The sequence below is a fragment of the Salmo salar genome, chromosome ssa29 (genome assembly GCF_905237065.1).
Source record: "Salmo salar chromosome ssa29, Ssal_v3.1, whole genome shotgun sequence".
Lineage (NCBI taxonomy): Eukaryota > Metazoa > Chordata > Actinopteri > Salmoniformes > Salmonidae > Salmo > Salmo salar.
Genome location: NC_059470.1, coordinates 16,402,331 through 16,427,773, shown reverse-complemented (window position 1 = coordinate 16,427,773; position 25,443 = coordinate 16,402,331). Strand labels below are relative to the sequence as shown.

Genomic DNA, 25,443 nt, shown 5'->3' with positions numbered 1-25,443 from the left:
AATTTATAGAAAGTCAATCAATCAGATACTGGAATTCACTTCCTGGTTAGGCCAAACAAAAAAACAAACGTTCAAACAGACCTTCCCCTTGCTCAGAAATGCTACACCTACTGTATATCACTGATAGAGTATATACAGTACGTTGATATCTTAGATTAGGGCTTTTGCTTTTATGCATTTGAAATGCAGACAGTGATATTTTCCCCTTTGATACTTTAAAATGACCTCATAATTTGTCATTGCCTTGATTACATTCAAGACCACCTTTTAGTTCTCAAACTCAGGAAAATAATGTGGATGATATGGTAAATTAAGTTAAAATAGTATAATTTTGGTATGCCAGGTAAATCATTAAATTAACTGAGGGTAAAGGTTGAGTGAGTAAGTTATACCACAAATTATTACTCAATCACGATACCATCACTTTGAATTAGTTGCTCATCAAATTACTCATCAAGAAGGAAAATCCAGACCCACTTTTAACAGACATGATCAGATCCTCAGTTGTCATACTATGTCTCCCATGCTACTATTGTTGGCATGAGTGTGTAGGCTTAATTTATCATGGGGCCACCTCCATCAATTTTATTTACTTAAGTCAAAGTAAAAAATAGATTGGGAGCCATATCGAGAGCTACCGTAGTCATGATGTACATTATGCTGTCTCTTTTTCACACACACTATGGTAAGCCCCATTATCTGTAGTAGAACAAACGTTACGGTGTGCCGGACTGTGCAGTCAAAACACAAATCGTGTTTTTGTAGAATATGGCTAATTTAGGAGTTATGTAGGATTGGTGAGTTGTATAGTATATGTAATTAAATATACACATGCGTAATTCACATACAATTCATGTCAAATACAGAATTCATATCAAAACGAACCATTGAGAATAAAATATTTTGTCAAGATATAATCTACGACCAACCAGACGGGCATTCGACGAACGTTAACTTCTCAAGGAAAAATGTGATTCACTGCTTCATGCAGACATCATTATATATAGTAACATTAGTGATATCAAGTTTCTCTAAAACTATTTTAACCCATAACAGATTGAGCACTTGTTTGTACAGATAACACCTGTGTGTGTGGGTATGTGTGTTGCTCCCCCACCCTTGCTAGAATGTCCGGTGTGTCCCAAAACAGAGGGAAGTGGTTACAGGGCAACTTCCTCTTGCTTCTCGTGATGTTGAAAGTATTTGTGAAGGTTGCAGGAGAAGGTAACATGCAATGTCTTTTGCAAGCGCTGAAACTTTATACGCCTGATGTATTTGGTCCTCGCTAAATACCCCATGAGGTTAACATGATCATATCTTGTCAGTTTAACACTCAGAACACATGACTCTTATTTCCCTCAAAATCTGATTATGGGCAAACAGTTGAAAATCCTATATTCAGTATTAAACGTGAGCAAATTCACGACAATACAGTCAAATGTGAACAAAGTTCCTTCTGCCCCTCAGATGTAGCCAGCCTAGTCTCATAGACGTAATATAGTAAACATAAATCCGGGACACTAAAATTAGTATGACATGTTACGTTTGGTATGGTTATGTAAGATTGATGTTGGCTAACACTTCCCCTATCCCTATCCCTAACCTTAACTTTTTTAGCTAACCCTTCACCCAACCTTAACACTTTTAGCGATTCCCTTCCCCTAACCTTAACCCTTTAACCCAACTCCTCAACTTAACCCTAACTCCTAACCCCTAGCCTAGCTAATGTTAGCCAGCTAGCTAACGTTAGCCACCTATTCATAACATATTATACACTTTTCAAATGCAAAACATATAGTAAATATTGCAAATTCGTAACATGTTGTATATTTAGAAATGCATAACACATAATACACTTTTAGCTATCCCCTTCCCCTAACCCTGACCTTAACCCTTTAACCCAACTCCTAAACTTAATCCTAACCCCTAACCCTAACCCCTTGCCTAGCTAATGTTAGCCAACTAGCTAACATTAGCCACTTAGCTAGAACTCATAACATATCATACATTTTGCAAATTCGTAACATATAGTACTTTTTGCAAAATCGTAACATATTGTATATTTTGAAATTCGTAACACATAATACGGTTTGTAATTTGTAATATATCATAGGAAATGGGTGATGGACATCCACTAATTATTACATACCATACATATATTACGAATTACAAACCGTATTATGTGTTACTAAATGGAGTCCCTCGGATTTACGTACAGAATAATACGAAATGCTCTGAGACCAGGTTGCAGCCCAGTAGCAGAGGTTTGTGTGGTTACAACTGTTTAAGAGAGCAGATGAAACAACGAGAAAATTAGACAGAGCATCCTTTCTTACTAGGTTTCCCCCAGTATGCTCTGTAGTTGTTTTCCACTCTGCATTGGGTTTCTGTTTTGCTTTGTGTTATGACAACCTCAGAATATCATACAATAGTCATCTCTTGGTGATTTCTGGAAATGTCAGCAATCTACAAAACATACAAACACATTGTGTAGTTGATGTCAGTTTCCATTTGTTCTTGGACTTCACAGGAGGAAAGGATTAGTGTATCGGTAATTTAGATCCAGCCAGCTGTGTTTAAAAGCATCATTTTGAAGAGGATACTAAAGTGCACAGTGCCAAATCTCAACATTGCCTCTCTGAAGTGACTGACAAAATCACTAAGAGGTTGACATTGCAGCAAACGGTCAGAACATGGAAAGGGAAAAGGGATACCTAGTCAGTTGCACAACTAAATGCATTCAACTGAAATGTCTTCTGCATTTAACCCAACCCCTCTAAATCATAGTGGTAGCTAACACCCTTAGCTTGAATGAGAGGCCAGTGTCAGTAGCTAGAGAATTGGTGAAACGTGACCGAACACCTACAACTATCTTTACGGGATTTCATATCTTGTATATTAGTTTGTTTCAGCCCCAGGAAGATCTAATGGGGATCCTTCATAAATACAAATTATACCTAGCCAGAGAGGACAGATGAGAGAAGTCATGTACAATACGCAATCCGTCGGCTGTGGTTAGTGGTTATATTCCACCCTGAGCAAACATGGTAGAAGATTTTCAACAGAAAGCAGTTGGCAGCACTGACCTAGTTTATGTTCAGTGCTCTATTATCTGATTGGTGCAATAACCTATTGCTAACAAGATAATCTGTGACCTCACCCCTCTACATAGAAGCCCAGAAGATGCGTGTCAAACCGCATAGCTTCATTTTGCTATTGACCTCCACCCATTTCAAGACATGGGCTTGAACACAGGATGTAAACAAACAAAAAATGGTTAAAAACAAACAGTTGAGTTGTAAGCTGCAAAGTGATGTCAGCAAAACCACTAACATCTATCTTAGTTGTCAGTTAACAACCATCATCCTACTACATGAAATGTTATGCAAGACAGACACAGCATTTGTTACAATGACAGTTTGTGTAAATACCAAACTACGACTTTCAACAATCGCATCAACTTGAACTGAGCTGCAATTCAAACTGTATGTATGAGGAAGCCATTTTTCTAGAAATGTTGTGTGATTTTATCAACATAGAGGTTTGTTGACTCAGATGAAGAGTACATGCGTTCTCAGGGGTGTCATCCATCTCATAAATCTGAGGGTGCCCAAAGTACGTGAAGATGGCTGGGGGTGGTTTGACAGTCCGGAAGTTGGAGAATTTTGCATTTTTCAAACACTTGAAACAGCTTTTTCCTGCAATTCTATGTAAAAAAAAAAAAAAGATGTCCTTCTTTATGCATATCTAAGCATGTCTCTTCAGCTGTCTGTATCCTCTTGACTAGTGGATATTTTTTTAAAGAAACAAAATACGCTTCTCTGCATCTCTGATACAATCTAGGTAAAATATTGAAAGGAATGTGTCCTATTTAGTACATTTCATTATTGCTTGCTTTTCTTAAGGTTGGGAGATTGAGAACCAATCTGGGCTAGCCAAAGCCAACTCCATATAATTGCTAGGTGGTTAGTAGTATTACAGATAAACTGTAATACTGTATTTTATTAAACAGGACAAATCTGAGGGGGCATGTGCCCCTGTGCCTATAGGCAGGACATCTCTGTCAGTTTACTTCTTCTCTTCAGCGATCATCCCAAAAAAGTACAGGTAAGAAACATCTTGTGTTTTAGGCCAAATATACAGAAGGTCTGCAGTGGGAATAGAAGTGATTCATGTTTGGAATTGAGGCGACCAGCATTATGATGAATTTCACATCTAGTTAAATAAATAAAAAATCCTGTTTGCAATAAGCAACAACAAAATAGGCAAAGAAATGACCTTTATGTCCTGAATAGAAAGTGTTATGTTTGTGGCGAATCCAACACATCATTGAGCACTACTCTTCATATTTTCAAGCTGCATCATGTTCTGGGTATGCTTATCATCGAAAAGTTCTAGGGTTTTTTGGGGATGAAAGAAACGGAACAGATCGAAGCCAAAGCAAAATCCTAGAGGAAAACCCGGTTCAGTCTGCTTTCCGAACAGACATGGGAGACAAATGCACCTTCCAGCAGGACAATAATCTAAAACAGAAGGTAAAATATACACTGGAGTTGCTTACCAAGATGACATTGAATGTTCCTGTGTGGCCTAGTTACAGATTGACTTAAATCGGCTTGAAAATCTATGGCAAGATCTGAAAATGGCTGTCCAGCAATGATCATCAACCAACTTGACAGAGCTTGAAGAATATTTTAAATATACATGCGCAAGTATTGCGCAGTCCAGGTGTGCAAAGCTCTTAGAGACTTACCCAGAAGACTCAGAGGGTTGAACACTTACAGTTGAAGTCAGAAGTTTACATACACTTAGGTTGGTGTCATTAAAACTTTTTTTCAACCACTCCACAAATTCCTTCAAACTCAGTGCCTCTTTGCTTGACATCATGGGGAAATCAAAAGAAATTAGCCAAGACCTCAGAAAAAAATTTTTTAGACCTCCACAAGTGTGGTTCATCCTTGGGAGCAATTTCCAAATGTCTGAAGGTACCACGTTCATCTGTACAAACAATAGTACACAAGTATAAATACCATGGGACCACGCAGCCATCATACCGCTCAGGAAGGAGATGCGTTCTGTCGCCTAGAGATGAACATACTTTGGTGTGAAAAGTGCAAATAAATCCCAGAATAACAGCAAAGGACCTTGTGACGATGCTGGAGGAAACCGGTACAAAAGTATCTATATCCACAGTAAAACGAGTCCTATATCGACATAACCTGAAATTGTTTTGAAGTGACAATTGGCCTCATGGTGAAATCCCTGAGTGGTTTCCTTCCTCTTCAGCAACTGAGTTAGGCAGGAAGCCTGTATCTTTGTAGTGATTGTGTGTATTGATACACCATCCAAAGTGTAATTAATAAAGTTACCATGCTCAAAGTGATATTCAATGTGTGCTTTTTTTTATTTACGGATAATTGTATGTGTGGGGTACAGAGATGAGGTAGTCATTCAAAACTCATGTTAAACACTATTATTGCACACAGAGTGAGCCCATGCAATTTATGTGACTTGTTAAGCACATTTTTAATCCTGAATTTATTTAAGCTTGCCATAAAAAGGGGGTTGAATATTGACTCAAAACATTTTAGCTTTTCATTTTTTATTAATTTGTTTAAAAAAAATTTAAAACATTATTCCACATTAACATTATGGGGTATGTGTGTAGGCCAGTGACACAAAATCTAAATTTAATCCACTTTAAATTCAGGCTGTAACACAACAAAATGTGCAAAAAGTCAAGGGGTGTGAATAGTTTCTGAAGGCACTGTATGTTAATCAGCCCTCTGACACCATTTAAAATGTATTTCTCCAAGGCTAAAAGTAAGTAATACAAAAGTGTCTGCTAAATGGTATATGTTATGGAATTATAAATCAATACAGAATAATTTAATAAACACTACTTAGTGGAATTAGAATTATGCATCCATATAAAAGGCATCCTTAAGGGATAGTTCACCCAAATTACAAAATGACAATGTCATAGTTCATAGACTTCTTAAAGATGCCCTATGCAGAAATCGCTCTGCCAATTCCTGGTTGCAAAAATTCTAATAGTTTGCCTAATTTCAGTTTATGTGACAAAACAAGCAAGTATAGTGTAGAGAATCATTGTACAATCTAAACCGCTGTTAAATATATTTTCCATAACCAAAAATATTGTATTTTCAGTTGTTTGAAGCTGGTGTACAAAACTGAAAGTGAAAGACGCAAAAAGGAAACTTAAGAACGTGAAGCATAGAAATAGCACACATAGAACATATCTTTATTTTACCCCAATTTCATGGTATCCAATTGGTAGTTACAGTCTTGTCTCATCATTGCAACTCCCATACAGATTTGGGAGAGGCATGGGTCCTCTGAAACACAACCCAACCAAGCTGCACTGCTTCTTGACACAATGCCCACTTAACCTGGAAGCCTGCCGCATCAATGTGTCGGAGGAAACACCATACACCTAGCGACCATGTCAGCATGCGCTGCGCCCAGCCCACCACAGGAGGAGTCACTAGTGCGCGATGGGAGAAGGACATCCCTGCCGGCCAAACACTCCCCTAACCCAGACTATGCTGAGCCAATTGTGTGCCACCACATGGGTCTGTCCAGTCACGGCCAGCTGTGACAGAGCCTGGGCTCAAACCCAGAATCTCTAGTGGCACAGCTAGCACTGCAATGCCTTAGACCACTGCGCCACTCGGGAGGCCCCCACATAGAACATATCTACCGTTTCTTAGACTTGCTTTCAATGATAATGACAGATCCATAACACACATTTCCATGTGAATTTGGTCAGGTCTACCAAAAAGTTACATATTGCAGCTTTAAGGGTAAGGTAATTTTGGTGAACTATCACTTTAATTGGAACAAAATAACCTAAATGGAAATATATTGCATGTCAACTTCTTATTAGACAACATACAAAAAAATGCTACATACAAAGTAATAAATATAATAATATTTATTTAATTTAAAACTAAGTTTGCATTAAATTTCAATTCTAAATGCATTAACTCAGTAACTGGAATTTGCACAATTATAATACAATTCAAGGATGGAATTCCATTCCAAGGATGTTTTTCTTTTCTAATTCAAATTCAATTCTATCACAGACGGTCTAAATTCCAATTCAAATTAAACTCCAAGGATGGATTTCTTCTTCAATTCCAATTAAATTAATATTCAGACTGTCTAAATTCCAATTCAGACAGTCTACATTCCAATTCAAATCCAACTCCATTTCAGGGATAATTTTCTTTTCCAATTCCTATTCAATTCTAATTGTGTTTTTTGAAGATCGCTGCAATTCCAATTCAACTCTCCAATTCTCCACCTCCTGCTTGAATTCCAGAATGAAATTTGGAATTTGAAATTAATATGGAATTGACCCCAACCCTGATATCTACATTGTAAAGACTATGTAGACAACTAAAATATGGACCCACATATTCCATCTTGAAAAACTGGCACTTCAAAATAGTGTAATAATATGACAGTTACTTGCATGAAAACAACTCAAGATGTCAAACAGACCAGACTGATTTAAATTTGAGAGAAATGCAATCTATGTCAAAGTCTTCCAACATTCAGTCAAGAAAAATTCTGCCTACTTCCTTCAGCATACACATGAAAGTTCAAATACGCCTGACCTTCTGAAATTGGTTTTCCCCCTGGTCACTCCTTCCCTTTCTCATTGGAAAGTATTGGGAGAGATATTTCACAAGTGATTTTACTTCTCTCTCTGTAATAGTGTCTGCTATCATTGGTTGTCATCTCAGCAGGAATTTCAGCTGCCAGGGGCCAACTTTCTGAACACCAATAGGGAGAAATAACTACTATACTGGCCTTCCTGGCGGAATTAGAGGCTAACCAAGTCCTTCTAGCCTGGCTCCTGAGTCATTCATCAGCCTATATTTAGTTAATAGTCAACCCTAGTTGGAAAGATAAAACACACAAGAACTGGCACGAGCCAGAATGGCTCATAGGAGCAGATCTCCTGTTTCTGTAGCATGAGGCAGTACACCCCCTGGACAAGACGCTAGTCAATCGCAGGGCTTTAACCCCAATCTCTCTCCTTAATGCTGAGTGCCATGCAGAGATGCATCGGGTCCCATTTTATGACTCTGGTATGACTCGGCTGGAGATTGAACTCCCATCCTTCCAATCTCAGAGCAGACACTCTAACCACACTCTACCGTGGAAACGGTGTAATGGTGTGGGGAATGTTTTCCTGGCACACGTTAGGTCCCTTGATACAAATTGAGCAACGTTTGAACGCCACACCTTGTAGAATCCATGCCTCGAAGAATTCAGGCTGTTCTGTAGGAAAAGGGGGGTCTGACCCAATACTAGGTGGGTGTACCTAATAAACTGTCCAATCTCTGCAATTCTGACCTCTTTTAATCTGATATTAATACTATGTATCACTCAGGAAAACTTGACAACACAGAAATACTCGTGTACATAATCTGACATGTCTATGGAAAGTACATTATTTTCACATTGATGGTATCTGACATTTAGATAAAGACAGAAAAATTATTTGCTTAAGCCTGATGTAGAGAAAATAACGAACATGATTGACATTGACAAATGAGGAGATGATCCTATTGTTAGTAGAGGTACTCTTTCAGTACTTACTGTGTACGCAAGCAGCATTGGAAGACAATGGTTAGTTATATAGTTTCTTCAGTGGATCAAGTGGATCCCAGCAATAACAGAAATGGAACTCACCTTTGATACCTGTGTAATCCTTTTTCACGTATCGATAGAATAATAACAGGTTATTGGACGTCAATTATGTCTAGTTTTCTCTCTAATAACACTGAACAAACACCACAACTCATGAAGGGTTGGGTGTGTGCAGTTGGACTGTATCTGACTCAACAACTGTTACTTGAGTTTCCTGGTCTATGCGGAAGTTCAGGTCTAGACCTGTCAGTGCATTCCATCCAGAGCAGAGCTGAACACTTTTACAACACTGAGTTCTGGGCAGTGCCAAAGTTCACATGTCCACTTGCTTAACTGTAAAGTAATGGTTAGTATGTACATTACTGATAGGCGTGATTTAGCATTAAAAGTTAGAGAATAGTCTCTTTTATTTTTCGTGTAGTGCAGATCTAAATTTGAAAACAATGCGTGTCAATGAGAAACTTGGGGTTCATTAAAGTTGATACTGGGAAAGGAGTGTCTGGAGAGGGAAATAGAAAGAGAGAAGGTAGAAGCATTGCAGCGATTGTTGAGGTGTTTAGGTTCAGAAAAAATGACTCCTTTGAAAGTGATTAACAAATGAGTGGGTGTATGCTATGACACGTCAACCTTAGGGTTTATAATGGGGAGTTGCCTTTGGCTCAATTTGACCAGAATTCTATATTACATGGTGCCAAATGATGTAGAAAACATTTAAAGTAACTGTCCAGTGCTTCCAGATTTCTTTTAAATATGACCTATAATTTATTACAATATGAGTAAAATACTTACCTTCCACAAAAATCGTATTTAAATATGCTGAAAAAGCTGATTTTCTTTGTCGCAATGGTGTGGGCATACCCCAACAAATATTAATGCGAGTAGACCGCTGATTGGCCAGTTTAGCCAATGAGGCAGGATGACATTGTTCTCTATGAGGAAATAGCAAGAATTTTTTAAACCTCTTAAGGATCTGTCCCTTTTTTTCAAATTTTTGCCTAAAATGACATACCCAAATCTAACTGCCTGTAGCTCAGGCCCTGAAGCAAGGATATGCATATTCAAGGTACCATTTGAAAGAAAACACTTTGAAGTTTGTGGAAATGTGAAAGGAATGTAGGAGAATAAAACACAATAGATCTGGTAAAAGATAACACAAAGAAAAAAACAACTGTTCTTTTATATTTTTTTGTACCATCATCTTTGAAATGCAAGAGAAAGGCCATAATGTATGATTCCAGCCCAGGTGCAATTTAGATTTTGGCCACTAGATGGCAGCAGTGTATTTGCAAAGTTTTAGATTAATAAACCATTGTATTTCTGTTCAAAAGTTTGTATCAAGACTGCCCAAATGTGCCTAATTTGTTTATATAAAACTTTTCATGTTCAAAATTGTGCACTCTCCTAAAACAATAGCATGGTATTCTTTCACTGTAATAGCTACTGTAAATTAGACAGTTCAGTTAGATTAACAAGAATTTAAGCTTTCTGACAATATTAGGTAGGTCTATGTCCTGGGAAGTTTTCTTGTTACTTACAACCTCATACTAATCGCATTCGTCTACATTAGCTCAACCGTCCCATGGAAGGGACACCGATCCAGAAACAGTTTGAGATATTAGTTAGAGTTTTTTTAAGTGTTTTTTTTTTATCCAATTGATGCTTTAGCCACAAATACAAGTATAATATGAGTCAACATTATTTGGCCACGAGTTAACAGACTATTCACTTTTAAAAGTGAGATTGTCATTGGACAGGTTTATTCTGAAAATGTTAATAAAAATAAAAATGCGAAAGAAAAAGATGTTACTGAAAGGGAGCACAACAACTCATAACTCTGAAAGATGACTAAACATACTAATATACCAATAACTATTTTGTTTTCTAAAGCTGTTTGAATATTGGTGTATATATACAGTGTATTGTGGTGTGAGTTCAGATTTGTGCTGGGTAAAGTCAGGGCCATTATCTAGTAAAGCAGACACACAGACATTTGTATTTATCCAAATATATAATTGATGAAGGTTATATTAAGATTCGAAAAATCTTTGTCAAATGAGCCTGGCCAAGAAGACAGAACACATTAGTTACAAAATAAAATCTTGACACATCATGACTTATGTGCCCGATATTATACAATTAGTTATCATAAAAGAGCAAGACTTCCTTTGAGTAACTGTCACGTCCTGACCAGTAAAGAGGTTATTTGTTATTGTAGTTTGGTCAGGACGTGGCAGGAAGGTGTTTGTTTTATGTGTTTCGGGGGTTTTGGGTATGTTCTATGTTAGTCTATTTCTATGTCTGCGTCTAGTAATTCTATTTCTATGCTTAGTTTATTGGGTTGACCTTCAATTGGAGGCAGCTGTTCCTCGTTGCCTCTAATTGATGGTCCTATTTATAGGGGTGTTTTTTCATGGGTTTTTGTGGGTAGTTGTTCCATGTTTAGCGTTTAGCCTGACAGGACTGTCTTTGTCGTCATTGTTTGTTATTTTGTTTTGTGTTCATGTTCCTTCAATAAAAGAAGATGAGTTCACACATTCCAGCTGCGCCTTGGTCCCATCTTTACGACGAACGTGACAGAACTACCCACCACCAACGGACCAAGCAGCGGGCCCAGGAGGAGAAAGGATCCTGGGCCAGGGAAAGAAGGGAGTGGAGGACATCATGGACATGGGAGGAGGTAATGGCAGGGGACAAGACCCTGCCATGGAAACAGGTGGAGACAGCGAGGAAGGAACGGCGACAGTATGAAGAGCGTGCCCAACGACGAAAGCACGAGAGGCACCCCCAAGAAATGTTTTTGGGGGGGCACACAGGTAATTTGGCTGGGCCAAGGGTGAGCCCTAATTCAACTCCCCGTGCTTATTATGGGGAGCAGCGGATCAGAAGAGCGCCGGTCTATGTGGAAGTGCGCACGATCTCGCCCATGAGCACGCACAGTCCGGTGCGAGCGATTCCAGCCCCTCGCAAGTGCCATGCTAGAGTGGGCATCCAGCCAGGTAGGAGTATGCCTGCGCAGTACATCTGGCCACCAGTACGTCTCCTAGGCCCAGGCTACCCTACGCCTGCTCTACCTTCGGCAGCCATCAGGCCTCTGCACAGCCCAGTTCGCCCTGTGCCAGCACTCCGCCTGTGCAGGGCTACTGTTACCACCCAGCCAGCAAGGGTTGTGCAGGCTGTGCGCTCCAGATCTCCAGTGCTTGTTCATGGCCCGGTGTATCCAGTTCCTGCTCCTCGCACTAGCCCTGAGGTGCGTGTCTAGTCTGGCGCCTCCAAAGCCAGCACCACGCACCAGGCCTCCAGTACGTCAGCCCAGTCCAGTATGTCCTGTTCCTGCTCCTCGCACTAGCCTTAAGGTGCGTGTCTCCAGTCTGGTACCTCCAGTACCAGCCCCACGAACTAGGCCTCCAGTGTGTAGGCCCAGTCCAGTTCGTCCTGCTCCTGCTCCTCGCACTGGCCTTGAGGTGCGTGTTACCAGTCTGGCACCTCCTAAGCCTGCCCCACGCACTAGGCCTGTGGTGCGCCTGTCCAGTCCAGAGCTTCCGGCGATAGTTCCCCGTCTAGAGCTTCCGGCGACAGTTCCCCGTCTAGAGCTTCCGGCGACAGTTCCCCGTCCAGAGCTTCCGGCGACAGTTCCCCGTCCAGAGCTTCCGGCGACAGTTCCCCATCTAGAGCTTCCGGCGACAGTTCCCCGTCCAGTGCTTCCGGCGATGTCCTACAGTCCGGAGCCTGCAGAGACGGCCCACAGTCTGGAACCGACAGAGACGGCCCACAGTCTGGAACCGACAGAGACGGCCCACAGTCTGGAACCGACAGAGACGGCCCACAGTCTGGAACCGACAGAGACGGCCCACAGTCTGGAACCGACAGAGACGGCCCACAGTCCAGAACCGACAGAGACGGCCCACAGTCCGGAACCGACAGAGACGGCCCACAGTCCGGAACCGACAGAGACGGCCCACAGTCCGGAACCTGCAGAGACGGCCCACAGTCCGGAACCTGCAGAGACGGCCCACAGGCAGATACGGCCCACAGTCTGGAGCCTGCAGAGACGGCCCACAGTCTGGAGCCTGCAGAGACGGCCCACAGTCCGGAGCCTGCAGAGACGGCCCACAGTCCGGAGCCTGCAGAGACGGCCCACAGTCCGGAGCCTGCAGAGACGGCCCACAGTCCGGAGCCTGCAGAGACGGCCCACAGTCCGGAGCCTGCAGAGACGGCCCACAGTCCGGAGCCTGCAGAGCCAGAGTCGCCCTCCAGTCCGGAGCCTGCAGAGCCAGAGTCGCCCTCCAGTCCGGAACCGGCGCAGCCAGAGTCGCCCTCCAGTCCGGAACCGGCGCAGCCAGAGTCGCCCTCCAGTCCGGAGCTCCCAGAGTCGCCCTCCAGCCCTCCAGTCCGGAGCTCCCAGAGTCGCCCTCCAGCCCGGAACCGGCGCAGCCAGAGTCGCCCTCCAGCCCGGAACCGGCGCAGCCAGAGTCGCCCTCCAGCCCGGAACCGGCGCAGCCAGAGTCGCCCTCCAGCCCGGAACCGGCGCAGCCAGAGTCGCCCTCCAGCCCGAAACCGGCACAGCCAGAGTCGCCCTCCAGCCCGAAACCGGCGCTCCCAGAGTCGCCCTCCAGTCCGGAGCTCCCAAGCGACGCGCATCAGCCCGAGGTCTCCAGCGACGCACCTTAGCCCTGAGCCTTCAGCGGGGGTGGACAGGTTGGGTTGGGGACTAAGGCCAGAGCCTGAGCCACCTCCATAGTAGGAGGATTGGGGAGGGGGGGTGTAGCACAAGAACTGTCGGTGACGGTGGCCACCCTTCCCTCCCTTTAGTTTGGGATTATTTTTGTTTTGGGGTTTATTTTTGTGTTTATTTTTGTGTTTTTTTGTTTTAGGTGCAACCGGGGTCTGCACCTTTGGAAGGGGGGGTACTGTCACATCCTGACCAGTAAAGAGGTTATTTGTTATTGTAGTTTGGTCAGGACGTGGCAGGGGGGTGTTTGTTTTATGTGTTTCGGGGTTTTTGGGTATGTTCTATGTTAGTCTATTTCTATGTCTGTGTCTAGTTATTCTATTTCGATGCTTAGTTTATTGGGTTGACCTTCAATTGGAGGCAGCTGTTCCTCATTGCCTCTAATTGAAGGTCCTATTTATAGGGGTGTTTTTCATGGGTTTTTGTGGGTAGTTGTTCCATGTTTAGCGTTTAGCCTGACAGGACTGTCTTCGTCGTCATTGTTTGTTATTTTGTTTTGTGTTCACGTTCCTTCAATAAAAGAAGATGAGTTCACACATTCCAGCTGCGCCTTGGTCCCATCTTTACAACGAACGTGACAGTAACTGTCGTTAAAACCAAGATGATTAGGATTCATTTCTGGCCAGTCACATTAAAATGCTATAAAATGATGAAAAACCTCATAGGGAATCTTAGTCCATTTTCAACGTGAACTGGATTTAGGTTATTTCCCTTAATGAGCCTAACTAAAAGGGAACTGACTCCCATCCCCACCTTGGCAACCAACAGTGAAAAGAACTTCACTAAAAGTGGATAAATAGCAGCAAGCTTCCCATATTTTTTGTCCATTATTCAGCCATTATTAGCACTGGAGCTGTAATGTTTGAACCTATTTTCTCTTGGGGGCCTGCCTTTGGTTCCAATGGGAAACACAGACCACCCTCTCTCTCTGTGGCGAGAGGCTGTCAACATGTTGTGTGGTTGAACTCCATGGGGGGAAACAAAATAGCTCTGAATGAGTCTAGAGCCTTTCATCAGATGTGATGTATTAAATAAACACTTGAGGAAAGCATGTGCTCCACCCACTCTTATTTCCTATCCCAGGGGTTGAAAAACAGATGGTAGCCATAGGCTTCCTTTGCTGCCCCTATTAACTCTATATGATCGCGTAAAGGCTAACACAGTCATATTTTAGAGAGCTCTATCAGGGCCAGCTCTAGTCTTTTGGGGGCCCAAAGCAAGATTTCCTGCAATTCTACCCATTTTGCTGACATGGCTAATTGATTGACAGTGTGACTGATATAACAACAGAAAAATTGCTGATGCACAATCACACTACCAACTTTCAGTAAGTTGACTAAAGTTCCTAAAGAAAGATTTTTTTTTTGTGGTCGGGTCCCCCCTCGCGGCCTGGGGCCCTAATCGACCTCTTCTGTTACTTATTCCTGAGCCCTATCCAAATAAATTCACTGAATGAAAGATCACCATTGTTGAGTTAAGTAGCTATGTTTATTGTCCCTTTCCTTTCCTGTCCGTTCACCTTTCATTGACTGGATGGAGGTGGTCAGCGGAGAGGGTAAATATAAATTGTATTGTCACCCTCGCCGGTATATGGTTTATGTCAGCTATCCATCAGATTTCAGCTCTATCTATAAACCCTATGATGAGGGAGCTATGGTCCTGCTATAGCATCCCCATACCATGTGTTTTAAAGCTGGAATCCACAGCTGTGAAACTGCCACTTCCGTTTACAATATCACAACAACAAAAATACTTTATAACACAGTTTTTTTCTTCATTGCACACAGGGGTGTCATCCACCCTAAAAATCTGAGGGGGCACAAAGTACGTGAGGATGGCTGGGGGGTGGTCCAGAAGTTGGAGAATGTAGAATTTTTCAAACACCTGAAACTGATATTTCCTGCAATCTACAGCCATAATCATTATTCTTAATTTCATGTAAAAAAAAATATGTATGTTTTTCTGTATATCTAAGCATGCCTCTTAGGTATATATTTTTTTACATAATGTTTGAAACAAAAACAAGAATAAATGCCCCTGGGGCGGCCAGTGTTGTTTCACCTATTGCTTTAAGGCTCATTGGATTTATTTAAAAGCACTTGACAATAGCAGGCTTTCCGCACCATTCACTCTGTTTATCTATAGCTGACTAATAGGAAGAGGTTTGAGATAATGCTTCTGAGATATAGGAACATGAAACAACAACTTAACTTCGGACCATTGTCTGTACAGCTTCAACAGCAAACTTAAACACACATTTAATGGAGGCAGCATTTGATACAGTGAAAAGGCAGTTTGAATACAAAAATGGACTTTGACAAAGCCCTCTTTGACAAAGAGCAGTCTTGCCTTCAGTACAGGAAAGCGGTTGTGAAAATCCATACCAGGTTTCAAATAACTGCAAAAGGCCAGATGGTAAGGTGTGAGAGTTGTGGCGTACATGAAAGGTAAGGTAAGAGGGCATACATTAAAACCATTATTATTATATCTCCAGCGTGTTATTTCTCTTAAGCTATGTGCTAGTCCACACCTCACATTGGCTTTCCAAGTAATGCCCTTCCAAACCTAAGTGCTGTGTGATCATCGTAAAAGCAGTTTGAAAACCCTAAAACGTTCATTGAAATACAATAAAGTGTCTGTAAAAATGTAATTCAACACAAAGACCCGGGTCTATGTTTTATCAATTTATGCATACGCAAATATATTTTCCAGGTGTGCAGTAGCGCCCTCTAGTGCGAGGTGACATTAGCTTTCCTTCGGTCTCATATTAATTGCTACTGAACGTGGTGGGTGGTGTGAGGGTAGGCAATGCCACCAACCATGAACCTTTCTTAAGACTGACAAGTCTGAACACTTAAAATGTTTACAGCAGTACATTTATTGGGGAGCAGCAGGAACAGAAGTTTAAAAGTGTCAGGGCAGAAACGTTGAGTTAAAGGGTTTTGATCACTTTGCTCTATTGACTGACTATTTTCTCCTTTCATCGTGCTGTGGCAAAATAACTCAACTCAGCTAAGAAAAGAAACGTCCTCTCACTGTCAACTGCATTTCTTTTCAGCAAACTTAACATGTGGAAATATTTGTGACCATAACAAGATTCAACAACTGAGACATAAACTGAACAAGTTCCACTGACATGTGACTAACATAAATTGAATAATGTGTCCCTGAATAAAGGGGGGGGTCAAAATCAAAAGTAACAGTCAGTATCTGGTGTGGCCACCAGCTGCATTAAGTACTGCAGTGCATCTCCTCCTCATGGACTGCACCAGATTTGCCAGTTCTTGCTGTGAGGTGTTACCCCACTCTTCCACCAAGGCACCTGCAAGTTCCCGGACATTTCTGGGGGGAATGGCCCTTACCCTCACCTTCCAATCCAACAGGTCCCAGACGTGCTCAATGGGATTGAGATCTGGGCTCTTCGCTGGCCATGGCAGAACACTGACATTCCTGTCTTTCTGGAAACCATGCACAGGACAAGCAGTATGGCTGGTGGCATTGTCATGCTGGAGGGTCATGTCAGGATGAGCCTGCAGGAAGGGTACCACATGAGGGAGGAGGATGTCTTCCCTGTAACGCACAGCATTGAGATTGCCTGCAATGACAACAAGCTCAGTCCGATAATGCTGTGACACACCGCCCCAGACCGTGATGGACCTTCCACCTCCAAATCGAGTATAGGCCTCGGTGTAACGCTCATTCCTTCGACGATAAACGCAAATCCAACCATCACCCCTGGTGAGACAAAACCGCAACTCGTCAGTGAAGAGCACTTTTTGCCAGTCCTGTCTGGTCCAGCGACGGTGGGTTTGTGCCCATAGGCAACGTTGTTGCTGGTGATGTCTGGTGAGGACCTGCCTTACAACAGGCCTACAAGCCCTCAGTCCAGCCTCTCTCAGCCTATTGCGGACAGTCTGAGCACTGATGGAGGGATTGTGTGTTTCCGGTGCAACTCGGGCAGTTGTTGTTGCCAGCGTGTACCTGTCCTGCAGGTATAATGTTCGGATGTACCGATCCTGTGCAGGTGTTGTTGCCACTGTGAGGACGATCAACTGTCCGTCCTGTCTCCCTGTAGCGCTGTCTTAGGCGTCTCACAGTAAGGTCATTGCAACTTATTGCCCTGGCCACATCTACAGTCCCCATGCCTCCTTGCAGCATGCCTAAGGCACGTTCACACAGATGAGCAGGGACCCTGGGCATCTTTCTTTTGGTGTTTTTCAGAGTCAGTAGAAAGGCCTCTTTAGTGTCCTAAGTTTTCATAACTGTGACCTTAATTGCCTACTGTCTGTAAGCTGTTAGTGTCGACCGTTCCACAGGTGCATGTTCATTAATTGTTTATGTTTTATTGAACAAGCATGGGAAACAGTGTTTAAACCCTTTGCAATGAAGATCTGTGAAGTTATTTGGATTTTTACGAATTATCTTTGAAAGACAGTGTCCTGAAAAAGGGACGTTTCTTTTTTTGCTGAGTTTATGTGGAAAATAGCTATGCTAGCAACATTTGAATGGCTCACTGAGCTTGACTGCTTCTGTGTCATTAGCAATCAAAAGAGCAAACAACACTCAAATAATAGATATTTACAGCTGTGTGTACTGTATGTCTTTATTTTGGTGTTCCCATGTGGCGCAGTGGTCTAAGGCACTGCATCTCAGTGCAAGAGACATCACTACAGTCCCTGGTTCAAATCCAGGCTGTATCACACCCAGACGTGATTGGGAGTGCCATAGGGCGGTGCACAATTGGCCCAGCGTTGTTCGGGTTTGGCCGGGAGAGGCCTTCATTGTAAATAAGAATTTGTTCTTAACTGACTTGCCTAGTTAAATAAAGGTTATGCAAAAAATATTGATAGGCAGTACTACAAAATGTCACAAATATTCACTCAAATCAGATTTTAATGACTACATGATATGCAAGCCAGTCCCAAGAGTTGTAGTCTAGTCTAATTAACTAACGAGATTGGGAGAAAGTCCAATATTAACGTTTCACATTCCTTACTTTCACCAATGGTCTCCTCAACAAAAGATAGACATTTCCTGACTACCCTAGTCACCACCCTAGACATGGTGAGTTTGACGTGACAGACATTGGAAGGACAACAGCTGTCTCAACAATAAAGATGTCCAGAGCAAAAACCTACTGACACCTCGGACAACACTGTTGACGACAAGGTCATCCGAGAGTCAATTCAGGACAAATGAGACATGCCAGTCAATAAAGGGTAAGCTGTTCTATAAATACTTTCAGCTTTTATGGAACTGTGAAATAAGATTTAGTAGCCTTGGCTATAAATTGATGTTGGTAAAAGGCCCAGACATTTCATTTCCTCTTCGTTATGTATTTGCATAATAGCTAGTACATTATTTTTAACAAAATCAATGTTGACAATAATATTTTATTGGCAAGTTGGCATTGGAAATATACGTTACACCGCAAAAGACACGCCATAAAAAGTGACATCAAAGGATGCTATTCACACTCAAAAAATGATGGTTCCTCAAAGGTTCTTTGGGAAGGGTGATGGTTCAATGTGGAACCATACTGACCCAAAAAACTCTTTGAGCCCTTCAATGGTTCTTTGCAGTTAAAAGTTCTTCCTCTTTTAGTGATCATTTAAATGTAGGGGCGGAGGCTCAATCGAATATTTTGGGGCGTGTTTTTTTCACAGCTTTTTTTGTGCAACTGTGAGTGAGAGTGTCATTCCATTTTATCTACTCTCTTGAGGATGATTAATTAAGTCAGTAGTTCTCTAGTCTTTCCTCATGGATCACCCAGTCGTTCCAAAGCTAGCACAGATGATTCAACTTGTTAATAAACACAATAATATAATGAATGAAATTTGAACAATATAATATGACTATTAAACCAGAAAAAAACACCCTGTATGGTTCTACAAACAACCTTTGAGATTGAGAAAGGTTCTTCAAAGAACCATTCTCCTTAAAGGTTCTATCAAGAACCATACAAAAGGGTTCTATATAGCCCCAAAAATGGATGTAACCATAGCGGAACCCTTTTTTTTTTGTTGGTGCTATATAAAATATTTTTTAATGGTTCTTTAAAAAACCTTACAAGTTCCATTTAGAACCTCTTCATGTTCTTAGAAGTAATGGTTCGGCCACACCGGCGGAACCTTTCCAGTTGAAAAGGTTCCTTGAGGAACCCTTCTGAACAGGATCTTCGAAGAACCCCTGTGTAAAGGTTAAAACCAGAACCTTTTTGTGATGGGAGGGGTTCAATTGTGAAACTTTTAAATAATATATTGTAGAGGTGGCAGCCTATCAGATTGGAGGCGTGGCTTTCAGATGGTTATTTCTGGTCAGCCGTTAGCGTAAATGTCATTCCTGTTCACCATCTTAAGTTTGCATACTGCAAATTAAAAAGTTCCTTCAATATTTATGCATGTCACATACTCTAATATAGTAGTAATATTGCTGATTGCATACAGTAATAAAGTAGTAACTATTCTGACTTTGGGATTTACATAGGCTCTTGAGGAACTCATACGCCTTTGTGTTCAATCTTAGCATATGATAACAACACTAGTGAGTCGCAGTTCATGAACAATTCGTTCTTTTGGAATTACTCTTTTTACTGACTCGAGAGTCATAATTCGTTTTTCTGAATGGCTCGTTCACTTTGTTTATCTCCACCAACTGTCTGTCATATGTACGCAGGAAAATAGATCATGAGCATAGGGAAAAAACACATGTTGCAAGAATGACCGCAATTAATTAATTATTGAATGTTATGATGGACAGAGCTTTGTAGAACCAAGACATACACAGCTTCTGCTCAACAAACTCAAACTTGAGAACGAATCATTTAGGGGGCTGCAGTTCGCGAACGACTGTGCTTATCACCTTGCCCAGCTACCCAGACTCCCTACTCCAGCCAAACGCTACGCCACGCCCACGGATGTTAGTTCCTTCTCCGCAATGAGAAGTATGTAGCAAACAATAGAGCAGGTGAACAATTTAGTGTGAGTCGTCAGGCTACTTATCACCTTCACGGCAGTGAAGCAATGTATTCCACCAAGAGTCGTTCACAATCTAGTCTGGTTGCAGCCACAACTAGACCTTGTGATTGAAATGGCGCAAAAAGAGATGGCTGCCGTTTTACGATCCTATAACCAACTGTGCTATTGTGTATGTTTTTTCACGTTATTTGTAAGTTAATTTGTACATAATATTTCTGCCACCATATCTTATGACTGAAAAGAGCTTCTAGATATCAGGACAGCGATCACTCATCCAATACTGGAGGAATACTTTTTCTTCAACGAGTTGGACGGGAAGGATTTACTTCAGACGCCCTCATCCCCGTCATTCGCAGGAGAAAGAGACAGAGGTATCGTGGATGAAGATCCGGATGCCTTGTAAGGATCCGTCACAAGTGGGTAATCTACCTTTACCATCAGTCCTATTAGCCAAAGTACAATCAATAATGAAATAGACGAACTACGTATATTCTACTAACGGGACATTAAAAACTGTAATCTTATGTTTCACCAAGTCTTGGCTGAATGACGACATGAATAACACACAGTTGGCGGTTTTAAGCTTTTTTGGCAGGATAGAACAGCAGACTCTGGTAAGACAAGGGGTGGCAGTCTGTATATTTGTAAACAACAGCTGGTGCACAAAATCGAAGGAAGTCTCGAGGTTTTGCTCGCCTGAGGTAGAGTATTTCATGATAAGCTGCAGACAACACTATTTACAAAGAGAGTTTTCATCTGTATTTTTCGTAGCTGTCTACATACCACCACAAACCGATACTGGCACTAAGACCGCACTCAATGAGCTGTATACGGCCAATAAGCAAAAAGGAAAACGTTCATCCAGAGAAGGCGATCCTAATGGCCAGGGACTTTAATGCATGTTAAAAATGTGCAACCAGAGGGAAAAAACTCTAGACACACACAGAGATGCATACAAAGCTCTCCCTTGCCCTCCATTTGGCAAATCTGACCATAATTGTATCCTCCTGATTCATGCTTACAAACAAAAACTAAAGCAGGAAGCACCAGTGACTCGGTCAATAAGAAAGTGGTTAGATGAAGCAGATGCTAAGCTACAGGACTGTTTTCCTAGCACAGACTGGAATATATACCACATCAGTCACTGGCTTCATCAATATGTGCATCGATGACGTCATCCCCACAGTAACCGTACGTACATACCCCAACCAGAAGCCATGGATTACAGGCAACATCCCCAATGAGCTAAAGGGCAGGGCTGCCACTTTCTAGGAGCGGGACTCTAAGCCGGAAGCTTATAAGAAATCCCGCTATGCCCTCCGACGAACCAGCAAACAGGCAAAGCGTCAATACAGGACTAAGATTGAATCATACATCACCGGCTCCGACGCTCGTCGGATGTGGCAGGGCTTGCAAACTATTACAGACTACAAAGGGAAGCACAGCCATGATCTGCCCAGTGACACGAGCCTACCAGCCAAGCTAAATTACTTCTGTGCTCGCTTTTGAGGCAAGTAACACTGAAGCATGCATGAAAGCATTAGCTGTTCAGGACGATTGAATGATCACGCTCTCTGTAGCCAATGTGAGTAAGACCTTTAAACAGGTCAACATTCACAAGGCCACAGGGCCAGACAGATTTCCAGGACGTGTACTCCGAGCATGCGCTGACCAACTGGCAAGTGTCTTCACTGACATTTTCAACCTGTCCCTGACTGAGTCTGTAATACCAACATGTTTCAAACAGACCACCATAGTTCCTGTGCCCAAGAACACTAAGATAACCTGCCTAAATGACTACCAACCCATAGCACTCACATCTGTAGCCATGAAGAGCTTTGAAAGGCTGGTCATGGCTCACATCAACAACATTATCCCAGAAACCCTAGACCCACTCCAATTTGCATACCGCCCCAACAGATCCACAGATGATGCAATGTCTATTGCACTCAACACTGCCCTTTCCCACCTGGACAAAAGAAACACCTATGAGAGAATGCTATTCATTGACTAGATCTCAGTTGTTCAACACCATAGTGCCCTCAAATCAAATCAAATCCAATTTATTTATATAGCCCTTCTTACATCAGCTGATATATCAAAGTGCTGTACAGAAACCCAGTCTAAAACCCCAAACAGCAAGCAATGCAGGTGTAGAAGCACAGTGGCTATGAAAACTCCCTAGAAAGGCCAAAACCTAGGAAGAAACCTAGAGAGGAACCAGGTTATGAGGGGTGGCCAGTCCTCTTCTGGCTGTGCCGGGTGGAGATTATAACAGAACATGGCCAAAATGTTCAAATGTTCATAAATGACCAGCATGGTCAAATAATAATCACAGTAGTTGTCAAGGGTGCAACAAGTCAGCACCTCAGGAGTAAATGTCAGTTGGCTTTTCATAGCCAATCAAAGCTCATCACTAAGTTAAGGACCCTGGGACTAAACACCTCCCTCTGCAACTGGATCCTGGACTTCCTGACAGGCCACCCCCAGGTGGTACGGGTAGGTAGCAACACATCTGCCACACTGCTCCTCAGCACGGGGGTCCCTCAAGGGTGCGTGCTCTGTCCCCTCCTGTAGTCCCTTTTTACCCATGACTGCATGGCAGGCACGACTACAACAACATCATTATGTTTGCCGATGACACAACAGTGGTAGGCCTGATCACCAACAACAATGAGACAGCCTATAGGGAAGAGGTCAGAGACCTGGCCGTGTGGTAGCAGGACAACAACCTCTCCCTCAATGTGATCAAGACAAAGGAGAAGACTGAGGAATACAGAAAAAAGAGGACCGAGCACGCCCCCATTCTCATCGACGGGGCTGCAGTGGAGCAGGTTGAGAACTTCAAGTTCCTTGGTGTCCACATAACCAACAAACTATCGTGGTCCAAACACATTAAGAACGTTGTGAAGAGGACACGACAAAGCCTATTCCCCCTCAGAAAACTGAAAAGATTTGACATGGGTCCTCAGATCCTCAAAAGGTTCTACAGCTGCACCATTGAGAGCATCCTGACTGGTTCCATTACTGCCTGGCATGGCAACTGCTTGGGTAGTGCGTACGGCCCAGTACATCAATAGGGCCAAGCTTCACGCCATCCAAGACCTCTAAACCAGGCTGTGTCATAAAAATTGTCAAAGACTCCAGCTACCCCAGTCATAGACTGTTCTCTCTGCTACTGCACGGCAAGCGGTACCGGAGCGCCAAGTCTAGATCCAAAATGCTTAACAGCTTCTACGCCCAAGCCATTCAAAGGGCTAACCAGACCCCTCTTTTACACTGCTGCTACTCTCTGTTTATTATATACTCTCTGTTTATTATCAATGCATGGTCACTAACTCTACCTACGTTTACAGTTGAAATCAGAAGTTTAATATTAACAGTTTTCACCAAAACCGTCAAAATACTCATCAACAAATGAAGGAAGAACTAATGCAGACAAAATATCTGCACTACTTTATGAGAAAAAACAATACATACAGTTGAAGTTGGAAGTTTACATACACTTAAGTTGGAGTCATTAAAACTCATTTTTCAACCACTCCACAAATTTCTTGTGAACAAACTATAGTTTTGGTAAGTTGGTTAGGACATCTACTTTGTGAATGACACAAGTAATTTTTCCAACAATTGTTTACAGACAGATTATTTCACTATCAACTCACAGTATCACAATTTCAGTGGGTCAGACATTTACATACACTAAGTTGTCTGTGCCTTTCAACAGCTTGGAAAATTCCAGAATATGAAGTAATGGCTTTAGTAGCTTCTGATAGGCTAATTGATATGATTTGAGTCAATTGGAGTTGTACCTGTGGATGTACACTGCTCAAAAAAATAAAGAGAACACTAAAATAACACATCCTAGATCTGAATGAATGAAATAATATTATTAAATACTTTTTTCTTTACATAGTTGAATGTGCTGACAACAAAATCACGCAAAAATAATCAATGGAAATCCAATTTATCAACCCATGGAGGTCTGGATTTGGAGTCACACTCAAAATTAAAGTGGAAAACCACACTACAGGCTGATCCAACTTTGATGTCCTTTAAAACAAGTCATAATGAGGCTCAGTAGTGTGTGTGGCCTCCACGTGCCTGTATGACCTCCCTACGACGCCTGGGCATGCTCCTGATGAGGTGGCGGATGGTCTCCTGAGGGATTTCCTCCCAGACCTGGACTAAAGCATCCGCCAACTCCTGGACAGTCTGTGGTGCAACGTGGCGTTGGTGGATGGAGCGAGACATGATGTCCCAGATGTGCTCAATTGGATTCAGGTCTGGGGAACGGGCGGGCCAGTCCATAGCATCAATGCCTTCCTCTTGCAGGAACTGCTGACACACTCCAGCCACATGAGGTCTAGCATTGTCTTGCATTAGGAGGAACCCAGGGCCAACCGCACCAGCATATGGTCTCACAAGGGGTCTGAAGATCTCATCTCAGTACCTAATGGCAGTAAGGCTACCTCTGGCGAGCACATGGAGGGCTGTGCGGCCCCCCAAAGAAATGCCACCCCACACCATGACTGACCCACCGCCAAACCGGTCATGCTGGAGGATGTTGCAGGCAGCAGAACGTTCTCTACGGCGTCTCCAGACTCTGTCACGTCTGTCACATGTGCTCAGTGTGAACCTGCTTTCATCTGTGACGAGCACAGGGCGCCAGTGGCGAATTTGCCAATCTTGGTGTTCTCTGGCAAATGCCAAACGTCCTGCACGGTGTTGGGCTGTAAGCACAACCCCCACCTGTGGACGTCGGGCCCTCATACCACCCTCATGGAGTCTGTTTCTGACCGTTTGAGCAGACACATGCACATTTGTGGCCTGCTGGAGGTCATTTTGCAGGGCTCTGGCAGTGCTCCTCCTGCTCCTCCTTGCACAAAGGCGGCGGTAGCGGTCCTGCTGCTGGGTTGTTGCCCTCCTACGGCCTCCTCCACGTCTCCTGATGTACTGGGCTGTCTCCTGGTAGCGCCTCCATGCTCTGGACACTACGCTGACAGACACAGCAAACCTTCTTGCCACAGCTCGCATTGATGTGCCATC

The 25,443-nt window shown here is 42.7% G+C and overlaps 1 protein-coding gene across 2 annotated transcripts in view; it reads right to left on the bottom strand.

Moving 5' to 3' along the window:
• Positions 1–8,947, bottom strand: part of apbb1ip (amyloid beta (A4) precursor protein-binding, family B, member 1 interacting protein) — a 32,296-nt gene extending 23,349 nt beyond the window's left edge. For both annotated transcript variants that reach the window (XM_014181023.2, XM_045710620.1), the window contains exon 1: positions 8,731–8,947. The gene's annotated coding sequence lies outside the window, so the exon portion shown is untranslated. The remainder of the gene's footprint in view (positions 1–8,730) is intronic.
• Positions 8,948–25,443: the final 16,496 nt, after the last annotated feature.